The sequence below is a fragment of the Dipodomys spectabilis genome, unplaced genomic scaffold (genome assembly GCF_019054845.1).
Source record: "Dipodomys spectabilis isolate Male_0828 unplaced genomic scaffold, ASM1905484v1 ptg000032l, whole genome shotgun sequence".
In the NCBI taxonomy this organism is placed as follows: Eukaryota; Metazoa; Chordata; class Mammalia; order Rodentia; family Heteromyidae; genus Dipodomys; species Dipodomys spectabilis.
Genome location: NW_024870709.1, coordinates 23,934,075 through 23,958,794, shown reverse-complemented (window position 1 = coordinate 23,958,794; position 24,720 = coordinate 23,934,075). Strand labels below are relative to the sequence as shown.

Here is a 24,720-nt window from a genome sequence, read left to right as displayed (position 1 = left end):
ACTTTACACTGTTCTTAAGATGCACTAATGAAAACTTGTGAGGCATATGGGATAATCAGGTATGCTTTCTCAAGGAACTTGAAGCAATTTCTCAAGGAAATTGAAGCAATATGGAACAAAGACTGAAGGAGTTTTAGGTTTCAGTCAAAAATCCTGATTAAGAATAAATACCCATGGTGGGCAGAGGAAGGATAAATACTCAGAAGCTGGATGCTGGTGGTTCACACCTGTAATCCTAGCTACTCAGGAGGCTGAGATTTGAAAATTCCAGTAGACTTAGAGCTGTGGTGCAAGTGGCAGAGTGCTAGCCTTGAGTGAGCATCCTGGCTCTGTGTTCAAGGGCAAGTTCTGGCATTAAAAAAAGAAAAGCAAATATCCAGATAAGAGAGATGTGTATCAACAGAAGATTTGACTCAGACATAACAATATATCATTTGCTATTCAATGAGACAATGCTATATTAAATATTATTTTAACCCCCCATGGATTGACATTAGTGGATACATACTTGGCTTTAATACTTAGTTGTCACTAGCTTGCTAAACATACACTTCCTTTTATCTCTCATTATAGTGAATATTTACTGGCTATGGTCAGAGTGTTGTATGTCATAAAACAAAGAGGTACATGCTGTCCTTGCTGCTCCGAGTGCATGGGGCTTACCATATAAGAGGAAGAAGGGAAGATGATACAGACTTAGAGTGGAATAGGAAGAGATACTGGTATATAATTCTATATTTCTGTCTTCTGGGTGATGGCTGAATAAAGTATCTAGAAGTAACACTGTGACACTGTGAGGCAGAGGACAATGATTCTTTAAACCCAGATGGCAAAGAGGAACAACACTGAGAAATAGGAACCAAATATCAATGGTACTAAAAGTCAAAGTCTAGAAAAAAAGAAAAAAAAAGTAAATGTTAAGTATACATCATCAAATCAGTATATACATGAATTAAATGAGTTTAAGAGGATAAATTTCACAGATCATATTTTTTAATCTCATAGGATACAAAGTTTGCCTTGAAAAATAATTAAGCTGAGTGTGCCATTACCAGGAAATAGGAAAATGTGACTAAATTAGAATCTCCATCCCTGGTTAGCTATTTCAAAAAAGACGTGAATATTCACCTATTTCTACTTGCCAAGAAACAGCTTCCAGATGGAAATCTTTGGGTGTGAGAATGTTAAACCTAGTCTCAACTCACATGATGTACTGATAATTCTTCCTCGGCTTCATTTGCAAAACACCCCAATTCCTGTATCTTGGCTCTGTGGTTGCCTTTCACATTTACTCTGCCTGATCCTCTCACTTCTCTAGGGAGACTACAGTGTTCATAGGGCATAACTAACTTCTACCTACTTTAAGGCCATAATCATCAATGAATTAAATAAACACCACCTAACAAACTGGCAGTGGGGGAAACTATAGTGCATTCAGGTAAATACATTTAGAGGGTGTGCTTACACACAAGAGTTACTGAATACCAGTAGTAATGGGTCTCATTTTTCAGGTGACAAGTGAAACACTATCACAGTATTCTTCAAACTTTAGTGGGAGTACTTTCTCTTAGGCATACAATCACCCTCCCTCCACAAAAGTAGGACTACTTTTTTTCTAAGGGGCTAACAATGTTTACTTCCTCAATTAAAGTGATGTAAGCCACTCCCAAATTAGTGGACTTTGTATTATAGCAGAAGAAAAGATATAATTCCCATATAAAAGGAGTTGGGTGAGGATAGCTACAAAGGACTATTTGATTAAAACAAAACAAAACAAAACACAAGAAAAACCACTGTTAATTAATACCTACATGGGAACAAAATAATGATTAAGAAATAAATGATCGAAGCAGTTAATGAAACCTTAGAGGATGTAATAATGGATTTCAAATCAAGGCCTGATTTCTGTGTTTTCTTTGGAGAATTCATTTTATGTGGAAAAGCCTAAAGGAGTCTTATGTCATATACTGAGTTCAGGCCAAACTGTTTGCCAAGTGATGTTGCTGTTGTAATCAGTAAGCAATTGGTTTTCCCACTGAGGAAGTATAGGGACAAAGATGAGCTCAGGAAAGCTTGTTCTCAGCCTGCTAATGTGAAGTTTCCTTAGCTGTAATCTGTGTGGTTGGGTCTATGCATATAGCAATATTATAGCTATGTTTCATGACAACTGTTTGCTGACCAATGCCACTGGGTGGATGGATATGTGTGGCACTGATGACCTGAATTATATATTGGTTAAAATGCAAGTGAAGTCAATGTGAAAGGTTTTGCACAAAAGCAACACCAGTAATGTTTGGCCTTTTTGGATGGCTTTACAGGAGAGCCAAAATAAGACTTACTTTTAGTCAGTGCAATTTTGTAAAACTTTCCCATAAGTGAAATGCCAACTTTGTCTGTACGTTCAAAAGAAAAGCTTATAGAATTGTCTTCTTGTAGTCTCAATGGGCAAAAAGAATGTAAAGCAGAAATATAAAAGCATTAGCAACCATAAATTCTTTTTTTAGAAGATGAAAACAAACCATGTATATTAACTATATATAAGACTATATTTTTAACCTCAAAATAACTACTAAGACAGGAAACGAATATTGTTATGGTAACATGAAGATGTAGATTCAACCATAGATTTTTCTAAAGCCTTTTTTTTACTTTTCATATCTTAGCCAAGTAGTAGCACTGATATTTTGACTTTATAAATCTAGAGTTTATATCCGAGCTTCTCAGAAGCCACATAGTGAAAAAGTCAGGAGTAGAATTAATTTCTTCTTCCTCTCTTGCCCAAGTTTGACTTGTTAGAGATCTGTTGCAGGGAACATAGTTTAAAAGGTGGTTTCCTTAGGCAAGTCATTTTTTGCTATATTTTAGTGAAAAACAAAGGACTTCACTTCTCCCTTTGGAGAACAACTTTACAAGTAAAAATTTCCATCACAGATTCTTTTCGACCGTGACAAGCCTGTTTTACAGACTAGCATCAGGCAAGATGAGTGAAATATTGCTAAACCTATTTAATCCTACAGTTATCTGAGTATCTTATGGTTTCTCTCAAAAAACACTACATCTCTAATATGCTTGAGTTTTACCTTGAAATACTTAACTAAATAAATGTATCAACTGTCTAATTTTTAAGTTAAATGAATTAAATAATTCATTAATTAATTATCAAGTGCTGCTTACCATTCATTCATTCAAAATAAAAAAGTCAAACTGCCTGCTTCTAGTCAGTCCCATGGTAGATACTGGGTAACAAAATCCAAGTATTTTTGTTTATTGTATAAAGCATAAACACTACAATTTTTTGTTTTTTGTTTTTGTTGTAAAAAGAGTATACAGAGGGATTACAGTTACATGAGTAAGGCAATGAGTACATTTCCTATCAAGAATTGTTACCTCCTGTGTTTTCCCCCTACCATCCCTTCCCTCCCCCACCCCCAAGTTTTTGTAAAGTTCTTTTTCAACATAGTATCTTGTACATGCTTGTTTCAGCATTTTAAACACTACAATTTTTAAGTCCTGAGAGTGATGCTTCTAAGGGACTACAAGATCACAATGGGTAGGGGAAAAAATAATAACATGATAAAAAGACAAACCATTCAGAAGAAAGTAATAAATTAACACTAGAAAACTTTACCAAAGGATTCAGTCTCCTAACTATTGCCATTAAAATTGTTTCTTTGGTCTTAAATCTCTGTTTTTAAAGGATATTCAACAAAGTAAAACACATTTTAAGTCTTTAAAAAATAATGTTCAGAAAGCCACCAGTTTTAAATTTCATATACACTAAACTCTGGTTGTTAAGAGTATATTGTACAATCATTTTCTTTCAGTGTTCTGGCAAGGAGTTATTTATATTACATACTCTCAAGACCAATAGGAAGCAGTGAAATAGATGCTTGATCTTCATTTGACCTTTGTCATGAGTATGCAATTCTATATCAGAACAAAATGGAGACCTACCAAAAATACATATTTTGATACATTGTTCTATACAGAATTACAATGTAATAAAACTTGAGTTTATAATCCCCTTCCACACCTTACTTAGGATATAGGCAGGAATGCAGAGAGATTTTATTTTCACACATGAATATCAAAAAATATGTAGCATTATACACCATGACTCAACTCCTAACTGAAGTCACAAAAATATACCCTGGCAAACACAAATTTGTAATTTCTACACAATGCCACTCAATTCCAGAATTCAAATTTTGTATATAGTAGTGATGCTCTTTGATTATTTTTCCTTCCCAGAATGTTGAGCTAAATTTTACAAATAATTTTGTATATATACTTCTACAAATAATCATTAGTAAACTTATTACTCAGAGAAGAATCTATGAATATTAATACATAGACTAAACATACACTAAAAGTATATACATATACTAAAACATATACTAAAAGTATAACAAGCGTTAATAAGCTTTTAAGCTTGGGATGAGCTGAGCACTTGGAGAAAGCCTAGTCTCAAATCAAATCTGTAGTATTAAACAATTTTCAACAAACTTATTTTTCAATTCTTGGTTCCTTTTTTTTTTTTTGTCGGTTATAAGGCTTGAACTCTGGGCCTTGGCACTGTCCCTGAGTTCTTCAGCTCAAAGCAAGCACTCTACCACTTGAGCCATAGCATCACTTCCGGCTTTTTCTGCTTATATGGTGCAAAGGAATCGAACCTAGGGACTCATTTATGCAAGGCAAGCACTCTACAACTGAGCCACCTTTCTAGCCCAAAGATGAGATTTTTATAAAAATAATCTGTAAATAATTCAAGGACCATGAAGTGTCTTTTCTATGGTACAGATATCAATGTTGTAACTATGAAAGGTCAGGAAAAAAGGAAATTAAGTATTGCTCTTACCCAATAGTAGTACCATACAACAAACACAAGCCATACTACTGGCTAAACATATCTTCTAACTGGCTCCTAGCTACTAATTTAAAAGCCTTATAAATCAGAGTGCCAAAGACTGAATGAAAAGACAAACTCAAACTTGTATTTTATCAGGACTATAAAATACAGGGAAGGAGATACATTAAACCATATGAAAATTGAAATTAATGCCTCACCTATGGAAATCAGAGAATGTTAGAATTAAATTACATCCTGAATTTTCAATTTGCAAGTAAATTTCCTTTCAAGTATACTAATCCTTTACTTGAGAAGATGAAGTCAGATTTGCCTAGCCATGAGGATGGAAATGACTAGGGGTGTGATGAGCAAACATCATTGTACAGAAAGGCTTTATAAAAGGACAACAGGGATATCAACACAGTGTAGACTTGAGTTAGGCCAACAAAGGTTTGAAACATGGTTGTATCCTCTCATCTAATCTCATTAGTTATCTTAACTTGAGCAAGGCACTTAATGTCTTTTTTTAAGTCTCAGTTTTTTCAACTGTTAAAAAAAAGTAAGATGACTCTCACAGGTTCTTGTAATAACTAAGTTGTGTACTGCACAAAAACTACTAAAAATGGCAACTGGCACACAGAAAAGCACTAAGCAAACATTACCATTGTGTTAAGAGGTTTGCAGAAAACAAAAACAAAAACAAAGCTTTACATATATGTATGTAAACACACATCTTAGGAAGACATTTTTATGATATTGGCTCACAATATCATAATAAATTCTATGATATTTCATCTACAAAATAGAGACTCAGAAAGCTGATAGTAAAGATTACAGAATATTGGAACGCCTGAGAAATAGGTATGCCAAAGGCAGGAGAAAACTGATGGCCTAGTTCAATCATTCAGGTTCAGTGAATTCAACCTTCCCCCAACTTCCAGTTGCATTCTGGCCTTCAACAGGTTTTAGGATGTCCACTCACACTGGGGAGGACCATGTGCTTTACTCAGTCTACCAATATAAATACTAAATTCTTCTGGAAAAACTTCATAGGTATACCCAAAAATACAGTTTAATCTACTATTTGGAATTGTATGGCCCACTCAGGTTGACACATAAGATTAACCATCACAAGCATATTTTTTCAAAGTACCTTATTTATATACTCTGCTATGTACTTGGGAATTTTGTGTATTGCCTACTATTTACTCCACATAATTTTTTTTTTTTTTTGTCAGTTGTGGGGCTTGAACTCTGGGCCTGGGTGCTGTCCCTCAACTCTTCAGATCAAGGCTAGTGCTCTACCACTTGAGCCACAGCGCCACTTCTGGTTTTTCTGGTGGTTAAATGGACATAAGAGTCTCACAGACTTTCCTGCCTGAGCTGGTTTTGAACCTCGATCCTCAGATATCAGAGTCCTGGGTAGCTAGGACCATAGGTGTTAGCCACTGGAGCCTGGCTTTCGCATAATTTTTGTACCTGGTATTTGTTCACTAACAAAAATACTAAGAGCATTTTTCTAAATCACCAACTATTCCTCAACAGCATAACTTCTGAGTGGATGAATGTAATTATAATCACATAAATATCTAACCTATTTAACAGATTTCCTATTGTAGAATTTAGATGTATTACAGTTTTTCATTAAACAAGCATGATAAACAAACTCATAATCCAGTTCATTTTGTAACTTTGTAATTGTTGCCATAAATAAATTCTGTGATGAGGAATCACTATAGCAAAAGTTATGAACTTATTTAAGGATTTTGAAACATGTAACTAAACTGCCCTCTGTAAATAGATATTTATACCAGCATTAACAGTGAAGGAGAGTACTCACTATGTAACTTTATCTGGTTTCATTTTAAACACCATATATTTAAAAAATGTATGAAGTGAATGCTTTAGAATGGGAATGGGAAGCAAAGGAGAGCACAGGAATGGAGGGAGGAAGGGTAGGCAAATGTAGGTAGTCATTATATTCAATGCACATTATGTAAAAAAAAAAAAAACTATGTAACTTGAGGGTAGGTATGGGGAAGTAATATGGGAGAGAATGAAGGAAGGGGTGATAAGAAGCATTGTACTCATAAACTGACTTGTGGAACAGTAACCCCTTTGTTCAACTACTTAAAAAATAATAAAAATAACATGTAGAGGGTACAAAATATACAAAGTAAATAGTAGTAAGATAAACCAAGGCATTCCCACTGTTTGGATTTTGGTGTTTGAGATGTTACTTTTTGGGGGGGAAGGAAGCAATAAGTAATATGTCACTAAAATACATTTAAAAAGGATAACATTTCTGACTGGATGTTGATGGCTCACACCTATAATTCCAGCTAAGAGGCTAAGATCTGAGGATCACAGTTCAAAATCAAGTCTGACAAGGAAGTCTATGAAACTCTTCTGTCCAATAAACTACTCAGAAAAAGCTAGAAGTGGTGTTGCGGCTCAAGCTGTAGAGTGCTAGCCTTTAGCACAAAAAGGCCCAAGTACAGCCTCCAGGCCTTGTGAGTTCATGGCCTACAACAGATTAAAAAAAAAAAAAAAACCAAACGCAAAAAAAAACCTGTAACATTTTCTGGAGAGAGTATTTTGATCATGTCCTTATGATTTCAGATTATTTTCTCCCATCTATCACATTCAGTTTTCTATTTCTAGCATCAGTGGCCTTCCAAAACACCATCCATAGATCCCACATCAAGCTTTTAAGACCAAATTCAGGATCCTGGTTCATCATTCCTATTACATAATACACCTGGAAATAGTCACAACACCTAGTACTGGTTATATAAGGTTGTGACAAGACCTGTTTGTTAACATGGGATCTCAGGGCTAACTTTATCAAAGGCCCTTCTAATAATTCACTTGGAGTTTGTGCAAATTTTGCAACCATTTCTTCTACTTATTTCTCCTTGCCAACTCATTCCTCATTTTTCTTGCCTATTTACCTGAGTTTATTTCTATGAATTTTTCAGTGACAGCCTGAAATATCTGAAATTCCTGACAACAGGTAACATAGTCTCAGAAAATGTTTCAGGAGAAATACATTAACAGACTTTATGAGGTAGTATGTGCATTTCTTGAATTCTTAAAAATAAGTAATTTCTAACTCAGTTTTTTTTTTTCTTTCTTTCTTTATTTTTGCTGGTCATGGGGTCTGAGCTGGGCGCTGTCCCTCAGCTCTTCAGCTCAAGGCTAGCGCTCTACCACTGGAGCCACAGCGCCACTTTCGGCTTTTTCTGTTTATGTGGTGCTGAGGAATCGAACCCAGGGGCTCATGCTTGCAAGGCATGCACTCTACCGCTGAGCTACCTTCCCAGCCCCTCAGTTTTTTTCTTTATATATTGTATTTTTGGCTTATATAAATGATATCCAAGGAATTTCATGCTCCATAAGAAACACTAGAATATATTTTTGTAAAGGACAAATGAAGAAAAATAAAGCACTTATGGTTGTCACACCATTAAAATTACCTTCAAAGTTATCAGAAAATCTTAAAATTGAATATTTTTCAATAGGGCCTACTGTAGGGATCAAATATAAGTGGAAAATTTTTTAAAAGGAAAAAAATTACATTTCTGTCATTTTCTTTATATCAAATTACTTCCTACTTAAACAGATTTGTTGATTAATCAAAACTTCATATGATACTCTCTAGAAAACATTCAGTTGTTCTATAGTCTTAATTTCAAACATAAGTACAAAAAGCCATTAGGACAGCATTTATATTAAGTTGAAGAGTGTTATCATGTTTATTTGTGGAGGTAAGGTTGGTAGCTCCAATGGCTTTAACATATAGAATAATTCAGTGGTTTACTTTTAATACTTCTCTGAGGTCTAAAAAGTACTTTTTGGGGGGGTGATAGTAGGGTTTGCAGTCAGGACCTTTTGTGTTTCTGTAGTTTTTCTAAAAAGAGTTGTGTGCTTTATGCCTAGGTTGGCCCTCAAATGTTATATCTCTATTATAGGTATTAACTACTGATCTGGCCTAAAAACCAAATTTTTATCAATAAATAAAGTAAGAAGCAGAGAATAATAAAAATAGGGATATAGAAAATATTCCTCAATTTCACTTGTGTTGAATTATAGTGAATATACTTCAAGGATGACAAACCAGAGCAAATCAGAAAAACATTCTGAAAAGCCTCTAGATTACTGGGAGTCAAGTCCCTTATTCTGCAAGGATTTTGTCTAGAAACTTGCTGATCTCTCTGATAAGGTCTTTTCTATTTTTATTTTTTTTCCAGACTTACTATGTTTTGTTTGTTAGAGAATCATGTTACACAATCAGTTCTACAGGAATTCAAGGACCATTGGTAGGTAGTCTCATAATGGATTTCTTTTCTTGTACAATGAAAAGGACCCAAAGACTACTGATTTCTTTAGACATTGGGCATACCATGCAAAAACTCGAGTATGGATAAGCTGGTCAAGGAAAACACACTCACAAACACAAGTACAAACACAAGTAAGTGTGCTTACACATAAACACTCTACAGACCTACAAACATGGATAATTCAGATAAACCTATTTTCCAAAATGTTTCAGAAGGAATGTTCACATCCTTCTTTTACTAAGGTATTGCAGATTCAAAACTGTTTCACAATGTTGTATTCATTATTTTGTTGAGATGGTCACTCTTAAATCACAAAGTATAGAGGGGGCATCTCAAACTCAACACCTTCAAGGCTAGAAATGTAAGGTAAATAATAAAATCTGGCTGGCTGTGTACTGTGGGGAAATACAAAATATTTGATAAACTATCAAGGTCAAGCCCACTTAGCTTTCTGAATGATTACTTCAGTATCATCAATAATGAACATATCAGCCATGTGATATGGTTTACTCAAAACTGAAGACAGACTTAAGGAATCTAATTTTGGGGAGAGTATATGCAGTGATAAATGAGGACAAATATTCTTTAGACTATGATAACAGTAGATGTGACACGAGGACAGTTCTTAAAGAGGGTGAGCTAGCAGAGGAACACTAGGAAGTAGAACTGAGATGGATAAGACTGACTGTCACAACTTCTGAACCAAAATCTAGGCCTCACTGTGTACATGTGACAGGAAGACAAGGATATTCTTGTTTTGTTACGCAGAACCTAGCAGTGTACGTTTAATAGATAGATAATAAATAAATGCATTTCTTTTTCCAGACGTAGGCTTTCATGTATATCTCTTCCCAGAGGTCCTCTGCCCTTTGAAAGCAACAGTAGAAGTTGGTTATCCTTTAACTCTCTAAATATTTTTATATTGACTCACAGTTGTAAATTTCTACCTTTTTAAATTGTTTAATGCATGTAAAAACATCAGAGTTCTTCCAGTTTGAATAAATATATAACTGAGTAAAAATACCCTCAATTCCATTACCCAGAGTTTAACAATGAAAAATAATAATAAAATAGTATCACAGGATACAAATACTAAAATCAATATTATAGGAATGCTACAGAAGACAACCTGTAGGTCTCATTAACAAATACTGTGCAAAGAAATAATATAGAGGAAAAGTTTATAGGTTAAAAAAACTTGAGCATTCCATAGCATAATATATGGCTAGATTTAAATCTTTTTGGATCTTTGAATTATGTAGCCCAATCTAACCTTAAGCTCAAAATCCTCTGTCCTCAGCTTTTAAGGAGCAGAAGAGGGTTCATTATACTGTCATCTCTATTTTTATGAGATTTTCAAGCAATAATATATAAATAAAATATATAATGTATATATTGATACATAAAATACTTTGAAAACTTTGATGAACAAAGAATAAAATAAAATCATCCTATCTCTACTTCCAGAGGTAACTCGGGGTAAAAAATTTCTTATATATTTTGTAAATAATTATGTAAGCATCCATCAGCAATTCATTAAAATGGTAAAATTATATTCTTCCTATTCCTTTTCAAAGTAATTGTGTATGATTTCATTTTAAAGATGCAATTTGTTATCCAAGTTACTCTGGTTTTATCTTGTATCTGTATTTTCTTTTTTTTCTCCATTAAGTGAGTAGAGCTTTAATAACTGTAAAAGCCTCTTTATTTCAACTTCTTCAACTAGGTTAATTATTAGGAACTTTGTGTTATTGTTGTTATTTTTATTATTATTATTCTAATAATTAGGGACTAAAATTTATGGGGAAAGAAGCCCATATTTATGACTGTAAAACATTATGGTTATAAGGGGAGCAGTTCTGGGACATACTATCAGAGTCAGATCTGTAAGCTCTATCTATGAGCATCTTAAGCACCTTTCCCAGAGGACTTCAGATTTCTTAGCAGGGCAGAGCTGTAAAACTAACAGAAGTAGGAATTTAATCGAAGAGCAGCAACTACAGAAGTTCATATAAAATTTATGGTTATGGTCACCCAATAACAAGAACAAAATAATCCTCCCCCCAAAAAACAAAAAACAAACAACAACAACAAAAAGACAGTGTGATGGACAAATGTTCCCCTAAATACACGAGATGCTCTTATTTGGACAGGGCCCTGACAATGAGTGACGAAGCCAATAACCATGAATTATTAACTCTTGAGATATTTTTGGGAGAATTAGAAATAAAGCAAAATCAAAGGTTAAAATTATTATGAGCCTGTGAATTACTGCCATCTTTGAGCTCTTCCTTCTTTCAGAAAAAGATCCTTTTTTTATTCCTTAACTAGATTACACAGCATATAAATAAAGTACAGTTATTAAGAGAATACAAACTAAGATATATTCACACAAATTAGCACAATAATCATCATAAAACTTGAATTTGCTTGGTACTAGTGGTCTACACATATAATCCCTGCTAATCAGTGGCTGAAACCTGAGAATCACAGTTTGAAACTAGCCTGGAAGGAGAAAGTCCCTCTTATCTCCAATTAGCAACTACAACAACAAAAAACAAACAAACAAAAACAAAAAACAGAAGTGGAGGTGAAGTGGTAGAATGCCAGTCTTGGGGAAAAAAAAAAAGCCAAGGAAGAGCACCTTGACCATGAGTTCAAGCCTCAATACGCCACACAATATATAAAACCAAAACCAAAAACATATGTGAATTTAGACACAGCAAATATAGCTACTGTACAGAATGGAGTGAAAAGGATCCTATATTTAAGGCCCTGGGAGAAAATGTATGTGGTACATAGTAATTAATTGTGAGCTGCAAAAGAGGCATGTAGCAGGGTACTCAGGGATCTATTGAAATGGATGGGCTTGTTTTTTGAGTGAACAGTGAAAGTGTCCTAGCAGGCAGCAATTAGCTTGAAGGCTGAGGCTGAGAAGAATCTTAGCAGGCAGAGTACTGCACCCACAAGGAACAAAAACAGACAACTTTGTGAAAATCAGTATTTGTTGAGAATGAGTACATTAGTTTTTATGCCACAAACCTGGGATTTCCTCCTTATCTTCACACCATGAAATGAAGAAAAATCTTAACCTGCTATGGGTCATGTATTGGAGAACCTACAGTATATACAAATCATTTTGCTAGGTGTGTCTAAAGCCAGATTGAGATTGAATGTAATAACAGTATCAATAACAATAAACCAGAAAACTATTGTAAGTAAAACACAAAGGGAACAAAGCTTTTTAGAAATGGTTTCTAGGTTACCCATTACTGTACAACTGCTTGATAAAGACGTCATAGCAAAATGAGAAATACGTTTCTAGTTGGCTAAAGTTAAGAGGAAAAATAAATCTTACTTTATTCTAAATCCTAGCAAGGAAAGTGTGGATATATAACATACTACTTAGTCATTATTGCCTGGGCTAAATGTACAACATGTTAACAAATGGCAATGAGATATAACCAAATGGAAAAGAGAAAGGGGCCTGAGCATGTATTTATTTTTAACTATGCCTTGAGTTCTTGTCATCAATCTCCATTTCTTTAGCTATTGATCTATTTCCAACTATTCATCCTTGAAAAGATACATTACTATTGAAGACTTATCTCAAAGAATAAGGGTATTTATTTGGATAAATATTTGTGATTTACAGATCAAAAGTAAAAGACAGTAAAATGTTTACTCATATATGAAGATAATATTTAAAATTAGAGTCTTTTATCAATCCAAGTACCAACAAAGCATTCTTCCAAACTTAACATTAAAAATTACTTTCTTGCAGAGTAGCACAAGATACTGGATAAAAGAGTATACGTCTGCCACTTACCCAGAACCAAAATGAAGGTGTATTTGTTTACTTTGAAAGTTCTTAATGATAGGAAGATTTATTAGAGAAATTAAATACTTCACCTGTAAAAGCTCAAAAAACCTTGTTCTTGTTGTATTAGTCTTGCCAAAAGAATTCCGAATGTGTTTGCATTCTATCAGTCGACAGTGTGAGTCAGTCTGTCTCAAACTGGTTTTCTAACCAGAAAACTGAGAAGTCTGATGACACATTTAGGTAAACATGCTCACTGGATGAAGTTATTTAAATTTTTAGAACCTTTTAATCCTCTCTAAGCCTTTGAAATCCATATAGATTTTTAGACTAGACTTAAGTCCATATGAGTCAAAGACTAGAAATTATACATAATTTCTGCTAAAAATTCCACAGGTTTTGAATAGCTAAGATCATTCTAATACTAGAAAGAGGAATGAGGGTAAGCTAATCCAAAACTAAAGCCTTTAACGATTAAGTAATTAAAATTCATTAAAATTAATTAAAATTTCAGCTCTAAGTATACTTTTTGTATGAAGAATTGAAATGTCTCTTTCTGGTTGGATGATGACAGTTCTTGCTGACAATGATAAATGAACTCTGAATGCAAAAGGTTCATTCCAGTGAAAGAACAGGAAAGAGATGTAGACCATGACTCTCATCACCTACTTTCTAGCAATCTGAGAATTCAATAGGCAGTAAATGAAAATGAAATAAGAATGTGGCAAAATATACCCCAAAGTAATCTAAATGAACCAGAATAGACAGTAACTGTAAGTTTTCACAGGACTAAAAATTGCAATGTGATGGCCTTCTTACTTACACAGATGAAAGGCATGACATAGGGATCAAAGTTTAGAAATAAAACTTTTAACACCTTACTATATATTCGCCTTTTAATTACTTCTTCATGCAAAGAGGGTTTTCCCACTGAATCCATCCATTCTATAACCCTAAAGAAATCTTGCCCCTGCCATGAATGAGTATGTGAGAAAAGCCATCTTTGGCTTGGCTCTTGTTGATTATTTTGCTAAGAAATGATCAGCAAGAAAAGGATGGAAAGAAATGCTTTGTGATCAAAAGGGTTTTTGAAATGTAAGATTTAGACACACCTCAAAGTGTTCAAGAAAGTAGTAAAGTGTGTATGTTTTGAGATTACTTGTGCACTATTAATCTTACCTCAAAAGTCTTTTTGTGTGTGTGTTTGACGGGTGGGGGGGAGGGGGGAAACGGAGGGAGGAGGCAGTCCTGGGGCTTGAACTCAGGGCACTGGCTCTGTCCCTGAGCCTGTCTGTGCTTAAGGCTAGCTAGCTCTTGACCACTTGAGCCACAGCACCACTTCCAGCTTTTTCTGAGTAGTTTTTATTAAAGAGTCTTACAGACTTTCTTGTCTAGGCTGGCTTTGAACCCTGCTCCTCAGATCTCAGCCTCCTGAGTAGCTAGGATTACAGGCATGAGCCACCAGCACCCAGCTAACCTCAAAGTCTTTTAAAGGTCACTTCTAATGGCAAATACCCTGTACCCTCTTCAAACTAGCCAATCATGAGCAGATTGTAAACCTGAGCTGGGCTACTTCAAACAGAGAGGCAGGGCCTACAGCATTAGGGAACAAAAGAGAGCAGCCTGTGTGCTTGCTTGCCAGACTTTTGGTTGATGGCACACCCTTCAACAGAAGCAAACTTTTCCTTGCTGAGTTCCCTTTGATGTCGTTATCCCTATGTGACAAACCAACATCCCCAGCCATTTCTAACAAGTAGTTTTGCTCTAAAATCTGACTGTTCATTGTTCGCTATTACTTCTAGGATTAAATTTCTAACAACAATACAAGGAAGTGTTTCTCAATTATTTTTTTTAAACTTTCACCCATAATCTCAATTCTTTACCCTTAAATTATGACACTTTACTCATTCAGCGGTTTGTGCCCTAGAATATTTGGTTCCTAAATTTTCCAAATGAGATTTCTTTGTCAGTCCATGGAGATGAATGTCTTTATAATAATCTATTCATGTGCATGTAACACAGTAACAGTTCTCCAAGATTTTTCTTTTAAAGTATAAAATGGTTAATTGGTAAATTACTCATGAACAGGTACTGGGTATGGCTAATCTTACATAGAACTCTTAAGACTAAGAACTACATCAACAGAAAGACCAGCTATTGGGGGATTTAATTTTTTGAGTTCCAGGTATATTTTAGTGTGAACTTTGTAGTTCCTGCATTTGAGAGGCTGAAGCAGGAAGATCAAATCTAGGAAGTGGAGACCAAACTGGGCAAAATAGTAAGATTCTGTCTCAAAAAAAAAAAAAAATTAAAAGACAGAAACCGAACACACACATATACACACTGAACATGGATGATTTATTTTTTTAACCTCTTAAAGATGTGGTAGGTTTTACTTCGTATATTCATCACAAAAAGAACACAAGATCTCTTACAAAGGCCTTGATAATTATGGAGAATAGAAACAACACTCAATGTTTAATGTCCAACATTTTGCTAGCATAAGATGGATTACTTTGTTTAATCCTCTAATAATGTTTTAAGTATGAACTATTATTGTCCACATAATATTCAGATTATATGGAAGCTGAAAACCACTAGGTAAGTTTCCAAGGTCATAGTACTAGCAATGGTAGAAAAGAATTAGGACTCAGGTCTATCTAACTCCCCAACTGGATTAACCTTCTATACTCTATGCCAGGGATTCCACAGTCTAAGTGATCATCATAGTTTGCCAAGGGACACATTTAGAAGTGCAGGGCCTAATAAGTCAGATTTCCAACTATGGTATTTAGAGGTGGGAACACAATGGCATCTAAAATGGAGTTCACGTGTTCTTTTAAGATGCCAAGAGAATATGAGGGAAGCCAGTTGTCACATAGTTGTCTAGATCAAATCATCTGCCTTGAATATCATCTCTTGTCCCGTTCAGAAACGTGTTATTTCCTTAAAGTTCAAATGAGGACACGGTCATTCTATATTGGAAATTAATACCAAGTTACCTTACTTCTGGGCTGTCTTATGGAGGATGAAAGTGATACAGTACAGCAAAACTGCTGAGTCAGAACTGCTGAGTCAGAACTTTACCCTACAGGAGGCACAAAATCAGTGTGGACAGAGCTTAAATTGTCAGCCACACTCCCTGTCTGACCAGATAAACATTTGTTAATATTCAACATGAAGTTTCAGTTTCTGAAAAACTAACTTACCCATTTCATTTATTCATTCATTTTCAAACACTGAGTACCTTTCACATGCAACCACCAAGGTCCAATAAAAGCAGAACAACACTCTGAGAAATGAAGTCATTACTTTTATGGCACTATAGAAAAGGGAGTATTTGAGGTGCATCATGGAAGACAGGCCAAGTTACCACAGGGAGAAAAAGGAGAAAGGAAAACAAAAAGAATTATAGGTAGACTTAATAACATAAATGAAGGAGATTAGGGCAAACAGTATAATCAAATTCGGGAAACAGTAGGGAGTACACTTTGGCTTAGGTACCAGTAATGGGGAAAAATAGTAAAAAGCTATGGTAGCAATGTTAAGTTCAGAGAAAAAGTTGTAGATGAAAAATTAAAGACCACTTGCCTTGCATGCATGAGGCCCTTGGTTCAATTCCTCAGCACCACATAAGCAAAAAGAAAAAAGCCGGAAGTGGCGCTGTGGCTCAAGTGGTAGAGTGCTAGCCTTGAGCTGAAGAGCTGAGGGACAGTGCCCAGGCTCTGAGTTCAGGCCCCACGACCGGACCCCCACCCCAAAAAAAAAAAAAACCACACAAACTATGGGCTGGGAAGGTGGCTCAGTGGTAGAGCATTTGCCTTGCATGCCTGAGGCCCTGGGTTCGATTCCTCAGCACCACATAAGCAAAAAGAAAAAAGCCGGAAGTGGCGCTGTGGCTCAAGTGGTAGAGCACTAGTCTTGAGCTGAAGAGCTGAGGGACAGTGCCCAGGCCCAGAGTTCAGGCCCCACAACTGGACCAAAAAAAAGAGAAAAGAAAAATTAAAGAGTTAGTAAGTAGTTGAGACATATTTCCATAAGACAGATAATTCTACAAAGTAATAAGAACAAAATGTCAGAAAATGAGTTGAAGGAGTTTTGCTAAATAAGTTTTTTTTTTTTTTTTTTTTTGGTTCCGGTCGTGGGGCCTGAACTCTGGGCCTGGGCACTGTCCCTCAGCTCTTCAGCTCAAGGCTAGCGCTCTACCACTTGAGCCACAGCACCACTTCCGGCTTTTTTTTTTCCTTATGTGGTGCTGAGGAATCGAACCCAGGGCCTCAGGCATGCAAGGCAAGCGCTCTACCACTGAGCCACCTTCCCAGCCCCTAAATAAGTTTTAAATAAGAATTTCTTAAATCAGAGTACCTTCTAATTATTTAAAAAGTTTTAAATAATCTGTATATATTTGAATAACTTTAGATACTAAATAAATAAAAGTTAAAGAGCTCTTCTTTATGAGATCCTTCAGAGTTACGTTTATCTATATGATCAATTCTGAATGAGGTAGAGGGTACAAGAAAGGGCAAAGTGAATGAAAAGGACTTGGCTTTATGTTGGAGTTCATTGATCTAATCCAAATTCTAATAGCTACTTCTCAGTACAGAAAGAGGCAGAAGTGTCTGATTGAGCATTCATTTGCCCAAATGATATTTTGTGCTATAACTACAACTACTACAATCTTAGTGCAACCACTTAAACTCAACTTTAACTTCATGATCTTGAAAAGGATTAAGATTTCTGGAAAAGGACACAAAAACTATCAATCATGAAAGATAAAACAAACCCTTAAAATTAGTAAGTTCTATTAATCAGAATGTAATACTAGGATGAAAAGGTAAGCTACCTATGACAAGAAGATATTTATATACTATCAACTCACAAATCATATCTGCAATATATTTAAAAATGCTTTCAAAGCAATAACAACAATAACATATAATATTAACAACCCAATATAAAAAAGGTAAAGCTTAAAAGGCACTTCACAAAAAGGTAGATACCCAAATAAACATGTGGAAAAGAAGTTCAATATTATCCCTCATCAGGAAAATATAAAGTAATACTTCATGGAAAGCTAGTGATATATGACTCAGCGGTAGGCATTTGCCAAGTATGTGAAAAGCCCTAGTACTGCAAAGGAGAAAATAATAACAAAAATCAAGCTACAGTGATTTACCACTGCAGCCCTACAGCTTAACCAAAAGAATATTGTTAAGTGCTCATGAGAAGTGGAGCAACTGGAAATAGCTCTCATTTTCAGTAGCAATATAAATCCTACTTATATGAAATTCAATTTCCATTAATATTAATATATGGACATCAACTATAATGAACCAAAAAGGAAGACTGAGATAGGTAATACATTCAAAAATAGAAAATATAGAATGGACTGAACTCAGCAACTGTTATGAGCACTGGTGACAAGATCGGTTCTAATAATAGCAATTAGAAGATTAAGAAAGGCATGAGTTTGGCTTTGGAATGCTATGCTTGAGGAACCGGTTAGGTATCTAGAAGTACAAACATGGGGGACTAGACAAAACTCAGGTAGGCATAGAGGGGAGAGTTGAAACTACAGTAGGTCAGAGTACCAAGAGGGAAAAAGTAAGAAAATAAAAAAATTAGATTATCCCAGCAAATATCTACATGCACTGGATAAGAAGCAGGAGATAACTATCAAAGAAGGTAGGAAAGAGTACATCTTTGAGAGATATATATATTATACATATATATATATATATATGGTGTGTGTGTATATATATGTATAGATATAATTTAGTAGACAGTGTCTTGGAAGTTAAAGAGAGAAATTCAATGAATGAGCAGTCAACTATGTTAACTGGCATAGAAAGGAACAGAGGATAATGTTAGAATGAAGCCTATTGGATCTGATGATGAAGTCACTAATCACTTCTAAGGGAACAGTTTCATCAGAATAGAAGGCACTGAACCAAGACTTCAATACAAAAAGAATGATAAGAATATGATGCAATGACTATGGTAATGGTCTGTCAAGAGTTCTGCTAGGGACTGGAAGGGAAAAGAGGGGCTGGTGACTTGTAGATATAGTGAAATTGAGGGAAAAGAGCCAACTGAGATTGAAGATGATGGAACTAGTCTACGAGAAGACAAAGAGGTGTGGAAGGCAAGAAGGAGGAGGTAGTCACTACAGACAATGGTGGCAGCTGGAATAAGTGTGAATCTATTTACAGAGATCAGTAAGCAGCCATTAAAAGCTTTCAAAATAAAATAGAAGCCTAGATCTGATACAGAAAGATGGCAAGATAACTACCTCATGTTAATAGAATGTCCTACTTTAAAGAAACATATTAAATATGTAGAGTTAGGGACACTTTTAATCTGATCCTCCAAAAATATTAGTGCCAAAAACACTGCCTTGATAAAACCCAAATATATTTTTTACCAAGCAGGTTTAATACTTGATTGGAAAGCAATGATTTTCCCCTCTCTACTTTAAGATCAATTCCAAGATTAAGAATAAAAATACTTGGGAATGACGGAAATAACAAAACAAGTACACTGTAATGGTGAAACAATCTGGTCTAAAGTTCTTACAGACCTTTGTGAGAATGCAAACCACACACTTATCATTAAGAGTAATAATAACAAAAACATTCATAACTTTTACCATGGACAGGAATGTAAAGTGCTTGTCTGAAAGCTGGGCAGCTCAAAGCAGGTAAACAGATTAAGGTCCAATCAGATTCTGAAGTAGTAGCATTTGCTTGGAAAAACAAGATGTGTATCTTAAGAGTTCCTTTTCCTGGCCAAAGATCTTGCTTAACTCAATTAGCTTGGACTTGTTTCTATTCCTTTAAGCCATCTTTTCTATTAACAAATGAAGAGCTTTTCATTTAGGACAAATTAGTACAAGCAAATGGAGCAGCAGGAGATGATAGCTTTATCATTATCTCAGAGTGAAATTGTAGGGAAAAAGTGTTGTGTAGCATTTTGTGTGAAAAAAATCTTAGGCTATTGTGAGGGGAGGACAAGCCCTTGCTCCAGCCAACCTAAGGTGTTATCTCACATGGTGGCTCTAAAGGATGCTGTGTATAGAAGCCTATAAACATGAAAATTTATTTGGAATTATCCATATATCAAAATAATTTTAAGCCTTATTTTTTAGCTCATCCAAACAATGTATATACATTATATACAGACACAGACATACTAACACCTCTCATTATATGCTAGCTATGGTTTTCTTATTATTTTGTGTATATGTGTGCCTGTACCCTCTCTCTCTCCCTCTCCTTTCTCTCCCTCCTTCTTTCTGTCTCTCCTTCCCCTCTCTCTTTTTCCCTCTTTCATTCTGTTTAATTGGAAATAAAGCGTCTCATGGACTTATGCCTGAGATAGCTTCCAACTATGATCCACATATCTCAGCTTCGTGAACAGGTAGGATTACAGGACGGTCCACAGGTGAAGGCTATAGTTACTGCTTTAATTACTTTTCAAAACAACCCTAAGAAATAGGTACTTTTAGTAGCAACACTTTAAAAATAAAGAAACATAATATGAGAACATAAACATGGTACCTAAAAATACAGAACAAGTTTATATTCTTTATCATGAGGTGTTACCACACTGTGAGTAAAAGCCCTTTGTCAAAAGCATCCAATTCTATGTTTGGATAAACAAGTTAACATTTGTCCTGTGCACAGTGCCTACGATTTATGAATAGTGATAACACCCATTTTCAGTTCACAGCTTAAATGGACATGGACATCACCTTATATCCATTCTATGTGTGCTTATGTGCAATCTGAAAACTCTATAAACTTTAAATCTTTTTCAGGACACATAGATAACTATAATGTTACCTAAATAACATTCAAAATGACCTATTTTTTAACTATGAATAAGATCAAGCTATAGACTTAATGTGATTTCATTTCTGACAATCATTTTGTTGTTTTGTTAATTTTGGCTGTCTATGTCTATTGAAGACAACTAATTATAGTCCAAAGTTTCTTCCTTGGATCAAAGAACTTTCAGATATAGTTTCAATTACCTCCCATACTATTTATTTTCCACTTCAAAATGGGTGAATATGAAAATATTCTTCTTGAATAGACTAACTTCTTTAGGAATGACAAGCTATAAGTACACCATAGATTTAAACAAAAACATTTCTCCTCCAAAACAAATGAATTCTTATAAAAATGAGCAAATTGGTATATAAAATATATAAATATAAAATAAATTAAATTTGATTAAAATATATTTATAAAAAAAATATAAAATGTAGCTGGCAAAGGGTTTATTGCAAGACCATCACATATTCTTGGCAGAGGATAAGAAATTAGTGAAAAAGGCACTTTCTTTTGTTTGTTATCAGCAAGAAATAGTCTGTGTATTTACTACACATAAAACACTATGCTGAATACTTGGTAAGAAATGTACGCATTATCCTGCCCATGTAATTGTAACCCCTCTGTACAGTATGTTCACAAATAAAATAAAATATTAAAAAAAAAACACTATGCTGAGCCATACTGGGGATAAGATTGATGGTATTACTGACACAGAAACAAATACATAAAATCTTAAAAGAATGTGTGTGTGGGGGCTGGGGGTTTAGCCCAGTGGAAGGGCGCTCGCCCAGGCCCGCAAGGCCCTGGGTTCGGTCCTCAGCCCTGGGAAAAAAAAAAAAAAAAAAACAACAAAAAAAGAATGTGTGTGTGTGTGTGTGCACGCACAAGCGCAAATGCACACATGCGTGCATGTAAGACTAAGCTTTCGTATGTTTGGTAAAATTTGTAGTATTTATCAACAAGATAATTCAGAGAAAAATGCCTTATCCATGAGGTACGTCTTGTCTGGAGTTTAACAAAGGAAAAATCACTTGGCTGACAGTAGAGTTGCATAAACTGTTTATGAAACAGCTTTTGTTGACTACTGAGCTTTAAGATAAATGTATATTGCTGATATTTAAGCAGTGTAAACTGTGCAGTATCACTGTCAGCAGAAATCACAGGTCTTGATGTATGGTAAGCTTTCCTGACAAACATCGGGCTAATAGCCAACCATAAGCACATAATTTAAAACACTCAATCAGCTTCATTTGAAGCATTTTGTTTAGTGTTTAATAGTTTTTTCAGGGACAGGAAAATTACAAAAGTGCATTGTTTGGACATAAGCTAAAATGACATCGCTTGTTGCTACATTTTTGAGGATTTGGCATTCATCTTCTGAGACTATACACACACACGTATATACACATATACACACACAAACATACACACTTGAATATATACACATCTGAAATAAATATAAATTTTCCTAAACAATTTAGTAAAATCAGGCTACTCTTTTTATTGGCAATAAAGTTATCCCTAAAGGAAGGTACTACTCTATTTCAACTTGCAGTCATATTGTTTTTGTATAAGGCAAAATCCTAAAGCAACTGTTTTTAAAACAAATTTTAAAAACAACATATTTAATCCCTCAGTAAGTTACAAACTCCTACTGTCATCCAGTATTTGCAGCCTATACTGCCCAAGTGCTTTCAAAATTCCCACAAAGTCAAGCAATCTGGGTTGAGCTTCAACTCTTTGCTGGGTACTCTTGAGTCTAGATTCTCATGCCCTAGGGCAATTTCATTTTCTTTTAGAATAGTAATTCTAAAACTTGGGATTTCTACTTCTAATTCTACTGCATCAGTAATGCTCATTAAAGTCTACAGGGATAATCACAATAAGAAATGAACAAAATACCCACAAAATGTGAAATCTTTTTAAAATTATAATCAGACATCTTGTGTAAATAAGATCGAATACTTTTTACATAAGGCAAAATAAAGATTAACTACCAGACTTTATTTTCTTTTGAAAAATATTTTTTAGATTAAAACAAATGACTGAATTGGGTATAGTATACATGCTTGCAATCCCAACTATGTGGGAGGTGGAGATAGAACTGTAGCCTAAGGCCAGCTGAGGGGAAGAAAACATGAGACACTATCTGAAAAACAACTTAAAAACAAAAAGGATGGAGATATGACTCTAATAGTAGAGTTCTTTGCCTTCCAAGCAGAAGGCCATAAATTCAAACTCCAAGATCATCAAAAACAAAGAAAGCCTCTTAAAAATGCACACCAAAATATTCCTATCAAATATAATCAAAGCACAGTAACTGCAGCTGTCTTTAAATCTCAAGATAAAAGGCATGGTAACTTTATTTCAATATGTATATTAAGGCCTTCTTAGGTGATGTGAAATAGTAGTGAAAAAATCTGCATTAATACCAATAATTGTCTAATAAGAGAGATTCACTATTCACTTAATGTACATGAATGATATCTTGTGAAACCATTGAAATCACATTAAAATAAGACAAAGCAATATGCAACATTAGGATGATATGAAAAATAAAAATTTATTTTAATGTGTGAGTGTGGTCATGTCTGATGTCCAGATGGAAATCTTTTCCTACAAAATTTTTTTTTCAGATCTTTTCAAGTTTCTATTCATAAAGGAAGAGACTGGACAGGAAGCTATTGGATATAAAGAATTAGGGCAAACACAGATCCTCCATAATTGTGTAATTCTATCATGTAGTAAAATGTGTTTGAAATCTTTCACCCATATACCAACAACATCTAAACATAATGCAATGCGCACTATAGAAATGAATTTCTTTTTCCTAACAACCTTTAAAAAATACCAAAATATGCAGCTGGGAACCAGTGATGTCAATAATCCTAGCTAATCGTGAGGCTGTGATACAGAGGATTGTGGTTTGAGATCAGCCATGCAGAAAAGCCTGTGAGACTGCATTTTCAAAATAGTCAGCAAAAAGGAGAAGTGGAGGTGTGGCTCAAGTGGCAGAATGCCAGCTAAGCAAGTAAGCCCAAGGCCCTGAGTTCAAATCCCAATATCTCCAAAATCTGTATCTCTCTATATAGGTATAGCTATATAAAGTCTCTGTGTGTGTGTGTGTGTGTGTGTGTGTGTGTGTGTGTGTGTGTATACACATACACACATATACAAATATGCACATATATATGTATATACATACCTACATATGTATATATAGATATATACATATCTACATATATACACATATACATACATATATACACACACCATATATATATATATAAATATATATACCCACACATATATATTAAAATACACATCAATTACAAGAATGTAATCACTTCAAAACTTTCAAACAAGCTACTAAATTTAAAGCAAGCCTTTTTTGAGTGTTTTGTCCTTTATTGAGAGCATGATAATTTAGATAAATCTATCTATCTATCTATCTATCTATCTATCTATCTATCTATCTATCTATCTATCTATCTATCTATCTATCTATCTATCTATCTATCTATCCTTGTTATTGTTCAGTACTTGGGCTTTAACTGGGGGCCTCATGCTGTTGCTTGGCTTTTTGCTCAAGGCTAACACTCTACTATTTAAGCCACTCCTCCATTTTGAGCTTTTTGCTAGTTAGTTGGAGAAAACAACATCACAGAATTTTCTGCAATTTTCAGATCTCAAACCTCCTGAATAGCTAGGATTACAGGTAAGCCACCAGCACCAGGCTTACAAGTAAATTTTGATAACCTAAGAAATATATTTTTTAAAAAAAAATCAGTGTCAGAATATTAAAACTAACATTACTATTCCTAATTTTTAATTATTCATGGTGATCAGAAATAAAAAAAATTTTCATTT

General features: G+C 34.7%; 2 protein-coding genes across 2 annotated transcripts in view; one reads left to right on the top strand and one right to left on the bottom strand.

The window, feature by feature from the left end:
- Cmss1 (cms1 ribosomal small subunit homolog) overlaps positions 1-24,720 on the bottom strand; it is a 291,882-nt gene that overhangs the window by 199,035 nt on the left and 68,127 nt on the right. The gene's annotated exons all lie outside the window — the stretch shown is intronic.
- Filip1l (filamin A interacting protein 1 like) overlaps positions 1-24,720 on the top strand; it is a 73,787-nt gene that overhangs the window by 7,462 nt on the left and 41,605 nt on the right. The gene's annotated exons all lie outside the window — the stretch shown is intronic.